Raw genomic sequence first — 12,550 nt, 5'->3', positions numbered from 1 at the left:
TCGCTGCAGAAAATAACACCATTATCTAGAGCAGTTTACAGAGCACATTGTCCACTTTTTCCCCAACTTCTACACAACACCAGATGAATAGAAAAAGTGACATAGTGTCGTTCTGCACAGTAACAGGACCCCCTCCCCACTGAAAACAGTATCCTCAAAAATAAAATACATCACAGCAGTAATAGTATCCATAATTAGCCCCTACAGTAATAATGTACCACATCCTGCTCCCATATGTACTCCATTCTGGACGCCATGTGACTTCATCATGCCCGCATGTATCTCCGCTCTCCCCGCATGTCTCTCCGCTCTCCCCTCATGTCTCTCCACTCTCCCATCATGGCTCTCCGCTCTCCCTACATGGCTCTCAGCTCTCCACTCATGCCTCAGCTCTCCCCTCATGTCATGCCTCAGCTCTCCCCTCATGTGTCTCTCCGCTCTCCCCTCATGTGTCTCTCCGCTCTCCCCTCATGTGTCTCTCCGCTCTCCCCTCATGTGTCTCTCCGCTCTCCCCTCATGTGTCTCTCAGCTCTCCCCTCATGTCTCAGCTCTCCCCTCATGTCTCAGCTCTCCCCTCATGTCTCAGCTCTCTCATGTGTCTCCTCTCTCATGTGTCTCTGCTCTCCCCGCATGTCGTGTCTCATCTCTGCCCCCATGTCATGTCTCATCTCTGCCCCCATGTCTCATCTCTCCCCTCATCTCATGTCTTATCTCTGTCCCCCATGTCTCAGCTCTCCCCTCATGTCATGTCTCATCTCTGCCCCCCATGTCTCATCTCTGCCCCCCATGTCTCATCTCTGCCCCCCATGTTTCATTTCTGCCTTTCAAAAAAAAAAAAGTTCCTCCTTACCTTGCTGCCACTTCAGCAGCGACACTCCTTCCTTGATTTGAAGCCAGCCAGTCACAGGCCGGCACTGACTTTATACGCCAGCGACGTGCATGTGACTTCAGTTGCCGGCCTGGGATTGGCTGGTAGCTTGTAACTATTGCCGCGCGGGAAGGCTCAAGTACGGCAATAGATTTAAAGTGAACCTGCGTCCAAGCGAGGACGCAAGTTCAGTTCCCTGGGGCCCAGTGAGCAGAGGGGGGAGCCTGTCATGTCGGGGCCCCTCTGCTCACCGGGCCCCATACGACAGTAAGGGCAGTAATGCCCTGATGGCGGCCCTGAGTATGCCCCACGTCATAACCCCCGTTCAGCGCGGCCTCCGGCACTGAGCCCTCACTTTTCCAGGCACATGACAGCTGATCTATACAGCTGACATGTGCCCGCAACAGCCGCGGGTGGAATCACGATCCACCCGTGGCTGTTAAATGGCGTTGTCAATCTCTGACAGCTGCATTTAACTCGCGTCAAACTGGATGCGCATCACTTAGCCCGCCCATCGGCAACCCCGTCACATGATCACGGGTCACCGATGGGTTGGCATTACAACCCGAGGTCTGGAGATCCCTGTGGTTGTCACTGCCAGATTACTATGAGCGCAAACCCAGTGGTCGGTGCTCATAGCGATTGAGCAAATCGGCTACACACAGGCAATCTGCTCATCGCCTGTGTATAGCACAGGCAACGAAACATGTGCTGCGTCTAGTCTCCCATGGAGAGTAATGAAGCATGCAAAAAGTGTAAAAAAAAGTTTTTAAAAATATTAAAAAAAATAAAAATATCTAAAAGTTTAAATCACCCCCCTTTTGCCCCATTCAAAATAAAACAATAAAAAAAAACAAAAAACACACATACACATATTTGGTATCGCAGGGTTCAGAATCGCCCGATCTATCAATATAAAAAAATAATTAATTTGATTGGTAAACAGCATAACGAGAAAAAAATTCTAAACGCCAGAATTAGTAATCAAAACATTGGATCTACCCTAAAATGGTATCAATTATAATGTCAGCTCGACACGCAAAAAATAAGCCCTCACCCGGACCCAGATCATGAAAAATGGAGACGCTACAGGTCTCAGAAAATGGCACAATTTTTTTTTTTTTTAGGAAAATTTGGATTTTTTTTTCACCACTTAAATAAAAAAGAACCCATACATGTTTTGTGTCTATGAACTCGTAATGACTTGGAGCAAGGCCGGCGTCAGCACCCAGGAAAGTGCCGGGGCCCTGAGCAAGCGGGGGGGGGGGCCCACTCATGGTCGGACATGCCGGCGCCCTATGGGACCCGTGAGCGGAGGAGAGCGGTGCCAGTGCCCCCCCCCTCCGCTTGCTCAGGGCCCCGGCATCCGGCACAATACTTACCTCTCCCCGTGCCTCCGCAGATCCGCGGTCTCCTTGCTGAGTGCTCCCTGTGATGTCTCAGGTCAGAGGGTGCGGTGACGTCTTTCCACCGCGCCCTCCCCTGGGCCGTCACAGGCAGCGCAGAGCGGGAAGACGCCGGCGACGCTGGAGTCCGGACCTGAGCAGCGGCAGCAGGTGAGGAGGAGTGAGGTGAGTATTTGATTTTTTTTTAATGTATGGAGGCATGGGGCATTAAAAAGGGGGGGGGGGGTGACATCCTGCATGGGGCATCAAAAGGGGGGGAGTGACATACTGAATGGGGCATTATAAGGGGGGGTGACATCCTGCATGGGGCATTATATGGGGGGGTGACATACTACATGGGGCATTAAAAAGGGGGGGGGGAGTGACATACTGCATGGGGCATCAAAAGGGGGGGAGTGACATACTGTATGGGGCATTATAAAGAGGGGGAAGAAGTGACATCCTGCATGGGGCATTATATTGGGGAATGACATCCTGCATGGGGCATTATATGGGGGGAATGACATCCTGCATGGGGCATAATATGGGGGGGATGACAACCTGCATGTGGCATTATATGGGGGGGAGTGACATACTGAATGGGGCATTATAAGGGAATGGGTGTGTGACATCCTGCATGGGGCATTATAAGGGGGGGGGAGTGACATCCTGCATGGGGCATTATATGGGGGGAGTGACATACTGAATGGGGCAATATAAGGGAATGGGTGTGTGACATCCTGCATGTGGCATTATAAGGGGGGGGGGAGTGACATCCTGCATGGGGCATTATATGGGGGGGAGTGACATACTGAATGGGGCATTATAAGGGAATGGGTGTGTGACATCCTACATGGGGCATTATAAGGGTGGGAGAGACATCATGCGTGGGGCATTATAAGGGAGGGGAAGTGACATCCTGCATGGGGCATTATAAGGGAGGGGGGGTGACATCCTGCATGGGGCATTATATGGGGGGGAGTGACGTCCTGCATGGGGCATTATAAGGGAGGGGGATGTGTGACCTCCTGCATGGAGTATTATAAGGGGGGGTGACATAATGCATGGGGCATTATAAGGGGGGTGACATCCTGCATGGGACATTATATGGGGGCGTGACATCCTACATGGGGCATTAAAAGGGGGGGAAGTGACATCCTGCATGGGGCACTATATGGGGGGAAAAGTGACATCCTGCATGGGGCATTATAAGGGAGGGGGGTGACATCCTGCAAGGGGTATTATAAGGGGGGTGTTATAATGCATGGGGCATTATAAGGGAGGTAACATCCTGCATGAGGCATTATATGGGGGGAACAGCCTGCATGGGGCATTATAAGAGGGGAACAGCCTGTGTGGGGCATTATGTGGGGGGAACAGCCTGCATGAGGCATTATGTGGGGGGAACAGCCTGCATGGAGCATTATGTGGGGGCACAGCCTGCATGGAGCGTTATATGGGGGCCAGTATTCTGTATGGAGCATTATATGGGGGCCAGTATCCTGTATGGGGTGTTATATGGTTATATGAGGGCCAGTATCCTGTATGGAGCATTTTATAGGCGCCAGTATTCTGTATGGAACGATTTGCCGGTTTCTGAGCTATTGTAGAATTTACAATAGATATCGGTCATGTAATGTAAGAACTGAAATCTTTGGCATTGTACTATATACATATATATATATATATATATATATATATATATATATATATATATATATATATATATATATATATAAAAAGGGTGGTCCAAAAGTAGGTGGCCAGAAAATAATAACATTTATTTTGATTTATATGTAAAATTATATTTACTAACACAAGCATAACATTGACAATTCAATTTTATTCTGAACATAAAAACAAAAGCCATTAAATTTTATCAACACAGGTGCTCAAACTGTTTTCTATTACAATTTGCACAGCTTTGAAGTCTGCCTCTTACGCTTCGACAAACTTTTTTGCACAAGTCTCTTTGGGTATTAATTTCTTGAAATGCATCTCTTATGTAATTTTTCAAATCACTGACACTTTTTGGTTTTCGACTATAAACTTTGTCCTTGAGTACTCCCCAAAAGAGAAAATCCATTGGGGTCAAGTCTGGTGAACGTGCCGGCCAATCAAGTGGGCCTCTTCGGCCAATCCATTTATTAGGAAATGTTTCATCATGATACTCGCGGACTACTCTTGAATAATGTGGAGGGGCCCCATATTGTTGGAAATAAAGGTCATTTGAATTAGGCTGTTGCTGTAACTGGGGAACAACTTTATTCATTAGAATTTCGAGATACTTATCTCCTGTGACTGTTCCATCAAAAAATATTGGTCCTAAAACACCAAAACTTGAAATACCACCCCAAACATTGACACCAGGCTCATTTAGTTGTTGCTCTAATGTTAAATGCATGTTCTCTTTATACCAGTAAATACAATTCTGTCTGTTAATATGGCCGGATAATTTGAAAGAAGCTTCATCACTCCACATAATGTTATCTAAAATTACTGGATTTTCTTCAATTTCGTTAAGCATAATCTCACTAAATTGCAGCCGCCTGTCTGGATCATCCTCCAATAAACCATGAATTAGACGTGGACGATCAGCTTTCCACCCAATAGATTTCAGGATTCGCATGATAGAAACTCGTGAAATTCCCAATTCCAAAGAGGCTCTTCTGGTAGACTTGTGAGGAATGAAAAGTGGAATTTGATTGGTTGCTAAGGGCAACTGAGCCAGTTTCACTTTACACCATGTTTGACAAATCTTCCCCTTCATAACCTTATTACACTTTCTGTCCACCTACTTTTGGACCACCCTGTATATATATCTGCAATATCTGTGCATCATGAATCATGGTATGTGTTAAAGGGGCCCGCTGAGACTTTTTCGCCCAGGGCCCACAAAAACCTGGAGCCGGCCCTGACCTGGAGAATAATAATGGCAGGTCAGTTTTAGCATCCAGTGAACGTGGAAAGAAAAAAAAAACAAATAAACAAAAAACAACTGTGGAATTGCATTTTTTTGCAATTTCACTGCACTTGAATTTTTTTTCCTGTTTTCCAGTACAACATATGGTAAAACCAGTGATCTCGTTCAAAAGTAGAAATTGTCCCGCAAAAAGTAAGCCCTCACACAGCCATATTGACCGAAAAATAAAAACAAGTAATGGCTCTGTGAAGAAGGGGAGCAAAAAACGAAAACACAAAAAAGGAAAATGCTCCGGTCATGAAGGGGTTAATATACAAAGATAAAGTGCATACAAAAACAATAAAACGCTGAAATAATAAAAACACTTACACACAAGGTAAAAACAGTATACAACAAAAAGGGATAAATAAAGCGAGCCCTTACAGAACATAATGATTATTGGACTATTTGCCTGCTCCATACCGTGAGCACCCATAACATTCCAAAGGAAATCCCAGTGCCTGTTTAACAGGATAATACAATTAATACATTTGAAATTATAGCACTGCAGAGGGAGGGAAGATGTGTAAACCTTATTTTAGCATGCAATAGCACAGATATAACATGTATACTTAGTGTCAAAGCCCTTGAACAGAGGATTTACAATTTGTCTGAAAAATAAAGTAGATTGTTTTCAACGAAAGAGACACAAATATCATATCTTGAATCTGGGAGATCTCCATGGAGCCTCTGGATGTGCAAGGCAGTTTCTCAATATTATGATGACCCAGTCTTTCTAGCTGAATTGGAGAAAGCGCATAGAGATCATTCATTACTGCTGACGAGAATTGTACTAAGTGTTACTGAATGGGACTGTTCAGAAACAATTGTGGAACCTGAAAAAATGTAATGCACTCTATCTGAACAAGAATTTGATACATTTTTTGCAAGAGTAGATAATCTCATATAAATTAGCATTATAGAGAAAATGTATTAATGGATAACCGACTCAAGCTCTAATTCTAGTCAACAGAACAGAACGAAGTGCAATTTTCTAACCATTACCATCATGCCAATAAAACCAAAATCAGCAACAACAGCAGCCTTGGAGTGCCCTTTTAGCAAATATACAAGACTAGGAAAATCTTGGAGACAAAGGGACTACAAATGCAAACAAGTATCCTGGTGAAATTGAATACTAGAATTGACATGGAAGATAATAATAATCTAGTCAATCTTACAGTGCTCAGCATGAATGAGGACACCCACTTTGAAGAGTAAGATTTTAATCAATATCTCATTGAATACAAGAACAATTCCCCAAATTTGATAATTTTCAACATATTGCAACATCTCACTTTTTCCATTTTCTGGAATGACCTCTTTCAGAATCTAAATACTGTACAAAGAGGGATGCTCAGCTTGTCTCTTCAAAAGTATCCAAAGGTGCTCAATTGGATTCAGATCAGGAGATACTTTGTCACTGAATCACTTTCATCCTGTTGTTCTTCAGAAATGCAAAAGTGGTCTTAGATGTGTGTTTTAAATCATTGTCCTATTGGAAAAGTGCATGTCTGCCAAGGGTACAGAGTGATGGAAGCATTGAATCTTTCAATATGGAGCAGTACATCTGTGAATTCATGATTTCATCAATGAAATGTAGCACTCTAACACAAGCAGCATTCATGCAGCCCAACATAAGGACAGTGCCATCACCATGTTTCATTGTAGGCACCATGCATTTTTCTTTGTACTCCTCACCTCTGTGACAGTTTTCAAGCCATAAGTTCCAAAACACATTTATCTTGGTCTCATCACTCCACAGTATAGAGTCCCAGTGGTCTTCATATTTTTCAGAATAATTCCTGGCAAATTGTACTCGGGCTTTTTAGTGCACTGATTTTAGGAGAGGCTTCCTTAATGGATTGTACCCTTATTCCTCTGCAATGTACACCGTATTGTGTCACAATAAACACGCACCCCAGTTTGTCTTTGTACTTTAGCTAACTAAAGTGAATTCAAATAACAATTTATTTCAACCCTTTTTTCAGAAGACGTTCCTATATAGGTGTTAGTTTCCATGGTCGGCCTTGGTGTCTCTGTGACAGGAGACTGGGAAGCAGGTAGCAGATGTCCTGGAGGCCGCAAGCGGGCAGGACTCAAGAATACTAATAACAAACAAAGTACCACTCTGTAACACTAAGTATGTAAATATGAAATATGAATAGCATTACTGCTGTAGAAAATAGAAATAAATGAGAAATTTTAGCGCATGTAAATATGAAGTATGAAATATGAATAGCATTACTGCTGTGGAATCTAGAAATAAATTAGAAATCTTAGCGCAATTCGCCAATTCATGTGTACCTGACAGCCGCGGTAAGGCGTTTCTCGATGTCAGGACCCTACCAATGTGAATACCTCTCTAAGGGACATCCATCTGCTTATGTGTGGGAAAGTAAGATCCTACTGCAATTAAAACCACCTGTGGCATAGGGGTGGAGTGCTCTGTCAAAGCTTAAACATAGAAACAGAAAAAAACTAACGGCACTTCCAATACAAGAAATAGGTGTGAACATAGGCGGACTATAATGAGGGCAATCTGGGCTACCGCCCGGGGCTCCGGGAGTCCCATGGCCAGATTGCCCTCATTATAATATGTGCGGCGCCGGCGCCAAAGCGGCACATACCGGCAGGCAGAGGCGGGGGGGGCCCTGGACCGCACCCCCAGCAGCTGCGCAGGGCCGCTGCTTCTTCTTCGGCCGCATCACAGCTCCTGCTGTGTATAGATGACTACGTGCGGCCTCCCGCTGTGTATAGATGGCTACGTGCGGCCTCCCGCTGTGTATAGATGGCACCGTGCGGCCTCCCGCTGTGTATAGATGGCTACGTGCAGCCTCCCGCTGTGTATAGATGGCGCAGTGCGGCCTCCTGCTGTGTATAGATGGCACAGTGCGGCCTTCTGCTGTGTGTAGATGGCACAGTGCGGCCTCCTGCAGTGTATAGATGGTGCAGTGTGGCCTCCTGCTGTGTATAGATGGCGCAGTGTGGCCTCCTGCTGTGTATAGATGGCGCAGTGTGGCCTCCTGCTGTGTATAGATGGCTACGTGCGGCCTCCTGCTGTGTATAGGTGGCTACGTGCGGCCTTCTGCTGTGTATAGGTGGCTACGTGCCACCTCCCGCTGTGTATAGATGGCTATGTGCCGCCTCCTGCTGTGTATAGATGGCTACGTGCCGCCTCCTGCTGTGTATAGATGGCTACGTGTGGCCTCCCGCTGTGTATAGATGGCTACGTGTGGCCTCCCGCTGTGTATAGATGGCTACGTGTGGCCTCCCGCTGTGTATAGATGGCTACGTGTGGCCTCCCGCTGTGTATAGATGGCACTGTGCAGCCTCCTGCTGTGTATAGATGGCACCGTGCAGCCTCCTGCTGTGTATAGATGGCTACGTGCGGCCTCCCGCTGTGTATAGATGGCGCAGTGCGGCCTCCTGCTGTGTATAGGAGGATTGTGGCAGCTCATATTGTGTGTAGGGTCTCATACTGTATATAGGGGATGTCAGCATACTTAATTGTGCTCAATATTAAGTCATACAATTAATGTAAAAAAAATATTATAATTAATATATTAATGTTGTGTCAAATTAATTTCACGTGAACTATCACATGATCTATTACAGGAGATCATGTGACATGTCACGTGATACATCAGGTGTGTGTGTGTGGGAGCGCTCCTTCTAAACTGCCTGGGGCCCTTGCTACTCTTAATCCACCCCTGGGTGTGAACAGGTGCTTACTAGGAGAAGCTACTTCCATATACAATTAACAAACAAAGTATCACTCTGTAACGCTAAGTATGTAAATATGAATGATGAAATATGAATAGCATTACTGCTGTAGAATATAGAAATAAATGAGAAATCTACTACATACTTCATATTTACATGCGCTAAAATTTCTCATTTATTTCTATTTTCTACAGCAGTAATGCTATTCATATTTCATACTTACTTACGTAAAAGGGTTAAACTTTAGTGACCAGTGCCAGGTAGCTGCTGCCAAAGCAAATAAAATAATGGAATGCATTAAAAGAGGTATAGATGCTCATGACCAAAATATAGTTTTGGCTCTATACAAAGTCACTAGTGCAGCCACACTTATAATACTGCGTACAATTTTGGACTTCGGTGTATAAGAAAGACATAGCTGAACTTGAGTGAGTACAGAGAAGAGCAACTAAGATTATTCGGGGAATGGGTAGACTGAAATATCAAGACAGGTTATCATACTTTGGGTTATTCAGTTAGAAAAAATGAAGGCTTAGGGGGGATAACAATGTACAAATATAAGAGGGGACAGTACAGAGATCTTTCTAGTGATCTTTTCATACCTAGACCTGTGACGGGAACAAGTGGGCATCCTCTATGTCTAGAGGAAAGAAGGTTTAGTTATAATCACAGACGCTTTACTGTTACAGCAGTGAGATTACGGAACTCTCTGCCACATGATGATGTGATGGTTGATTCACTACAATAGTACAAGATGGCATGGACGCCTTTCTTGATAAATATATTACAGGCTATGGGCACTAGATTCTGTGATGGGAACTAGTCTGATTGTCGTATATGGAGTCGGGAAGGAATTTTTCCCCTAATACGGAGCCATTAGTGTCTGCTCCTTGGGTTTTTGCCTTCATCTGGATCAACATGTTAGGCTATAGGTTGACCTTGACCGACTTAAGTCTACCTTCAACCTTAAAACTGAATCACCCTAAGGCTTTTTTCAGACGTCTGTGAATCACAGGCGTGTTTTATCTGTGACTTTTGTAGACAGAGCACATATTCATTAAATTCTAAGGTTCTATTCACAAGTACGTTTTTGATTGGAACCAATTACCTATACAAATATAGGGGCTGAGAAAGTCACAGCGAGCATAGTGATGACATCCGTATACTGTCAATGATTAACAATGAAGTGGATAGGAAAAGCTTTGTAGAATCTTCTTTTTTCCATCAATGTAAAGTAAATGACGGTAAAAACTGAAACACTGATGAACAAAGGTCCGCGTTATTATATCCGAAAATAATCACTGAAATCTGAATGAAGACAAAGTAAAAGAACGAGAGTAACTACAAGAAAAATCTATAACACACAGAGCGCAAGATAAGAAAACGGGGTTGTAAGGTAAAAGCTGAGTGAGCCAAGAAGAAAACCCACAGCCATACACGGCTCCACTCCATGCTATTCCTACAGTGCACAGCCCAGCTCTGCACATGTTGTACACACGCAGCTCCGTTCCGTACACTTCGTACACACGCTGCTCCGCTCAGTACGCCTCGTACACGCGCGGTTCCGCTCCCTATGCCTCGTACACGCGCGGCTCCGCTCAGTACGCCTCGTACACGCTCGGCTCCGCTCAGTACGCCTCGTACACGCGCGGCTCCGCTCAGTAGGCCTCGTACACGCGGGGCTCCGTTCCGTACGCCTCGTACACGCGCGGCTCCGCTCAGTACGCCTCGTACACGCGCGGCTCCGCTCCGTACGCCTCGTACACGCGCGGCTCCGCTCCGTACGCCTCGTACACGCGCGGCTCCGCTCCGTACGCCTCGTACACGCGCGGCTCCGCTCCGTACGCCTCGTACACGCGCGGCTCCGCTCCGTACGCCTCGTACACGCGCGGCTCCGCTCCGTACGCCTCGTACACACGCGGCTCCATACACCTCGTACACGCGCGGCTCCGCTCCGTACGCCTCGTACATGCGCGGCTCCGCTCCGTACACCTCGTACACGCGCGGCTCCGCTCCGTACACCTCGTACACGCGCGGCTCCGCTCCGTACACCTCGTACACACGCGGCTCCATACACCTCGTACACACGCGGCTCCGCTCCGTACACCTCGTACACACGCGGCTCCGTACACCTCGTACACGCGCGGCTCCGCTCCGTACACCTCGTACACACGCGGCTCCGCTCCGTACACCTCGTACACACACGGCTCTGCTCCGTACACCTCGTACACACGCGGCTCCGCTCCGTACACCTCGTACACACGCGGCTCCGTACACCTCGTACACGCGCGGCTCTGCTCCGTACACCTCGTACACGCGCGGCTCTGCTCCGTACACCTCGTACACACGCGGCTCTGCTCCGTACACCTCGTACACACGCGGCTCTGCTCCGTACACCTCGTACACTCGCGGCTCGGCTCCGTACACCTCGTACACACGCGGCTCTGCTACATCCACACTGTAAACCCCTCCTGACCCCACACATAACCTTCCCCTCATCCAGCACCATGACAACCAGCACAGCAGAGTCCTGCATCCACTGAGGCCCCTGATCATGTGACCCCTGACTCCTCCCCTCCTGTGACCTCATCACAGGTCCTGTGCACACAGAACAGCCATATGTGTGGTGGCGGCTCTGCAGGTGGAGGTATGTGGAGATCCCCCATTACTGGGCGCAGGGGGCATTAACCTCTTCAGTGCTGAGACTGTTTTGGGGCTTTTCTGTTGCCACTTTCTGAGAATCATAACATTTTTGTTCGTTTTCCTCTGATAGATACATACCACCCAACAACTATGAGAGACAACAACAGGGAGACACATGTTGCTCTCATACAGTGCCCATTTCTTGGCTTTACACAGTATAATGCTCCCACAGTACTGCCATCCCCCCACACACAGTATAATGTTCCCACAGTACTGCCATCCCCCCACACACAGTATAATGTTCCCACAGTACCGCCATCCCCCCACACACAGTATAATGTTCCCACAGTACTGCCATCCCCCCACACACAGTATAATATCCCCACAGTACCGCCATCCCCCCCACACAGTATAATGCTCCCACAGTACCGCCATCCCCCCACACAGTATAATGTTCCCACAGTACCGCCATTTCCCCCCACACAGTATAATGTTCCCACAGTACTGCCATCCCCCCCCAACACAGTATAATGTTCCCCCAGTACCGCCATCCCCCCACACAGTATAATGTTTCTACAGTACCGCCATCCCCCCACACAGTATAATGTTCCCCCAGTACCGCCATCCCCCCACACACAGTATAATATCCCCACAGTACCGCCATCCCCCCCACACAGTATAATGCTCCCACAGTACCGCCACCCCCCCCACACAGTATAATGTTCCCACAGTACCGCCATTTCCCCCCACACAGTATAATGTTCCCCCAGTGCCGCCATCCCCTAACACAGTATAATGTTTCTACAGTACCGCCATCCCCCCACACAGTGTAATGTTTCCACAGTACCGCTATCCCCCACACAGTATAATGTTCCCACAGTACCGCCATCCCCCCACACACAGTATAATGTTCCCACAGTACCGCCATCACCCACACACAGTATAATGTTCCTATAGTACTGCCAT

At 46.9% G+C, this 12,550-nt stretch overlaps 1 protein-coding gene across 2 annotated transcripts in view; it reads left to right on the top strand.

Moving 5' to 3' along the window:
* Nucleotides 1-12,550, top strand: part of LOC141270639 (uncharacterized) — a 152,852-nt gene that overhangs the window by 70,108 nt on the left and 70,194 nt on the right. The window contains exon 1 of one of the 2 annotated variants that reach the window (XM_073680722.1): nucleotides 11,496-11,588. The exons of the other annotated variant lie outside the window; for it this stretch is intronic. The gene's annotated coding sequence lies outside the window, so the exon portion shown is untranslated. Of the gene's footprint in view, nucleotides 1-11,495; nucleotides 11,589-12,550 lie in introns of those variants that run through there. 2 annotated transcript variants of the gene reach the window in all.

Source organism: Phyllobates terribilis, unplaced genomic scaffold (genome assembly GCF_046119375.1).
Source record: "Phyllobates terribilis strain yellow unplaced genomic scaffold, ASM4611937v1 Scaffold_5__5_contigs__length_657084704, whole genome shotgun sequence".
Classification (NCBI taxonomy): domain Eukaryota; kingdom Metazoa; phylum Chordata; class Amphibia; order Anura; family Dendrobatidae; genus Phyllobates; species Phyllobates terribilis.
The sequence above is the reverse complement of the archived record's forward strand: the minus strand, read 5'-3'. Positions and strand labels throughout refer to the sequence as shown.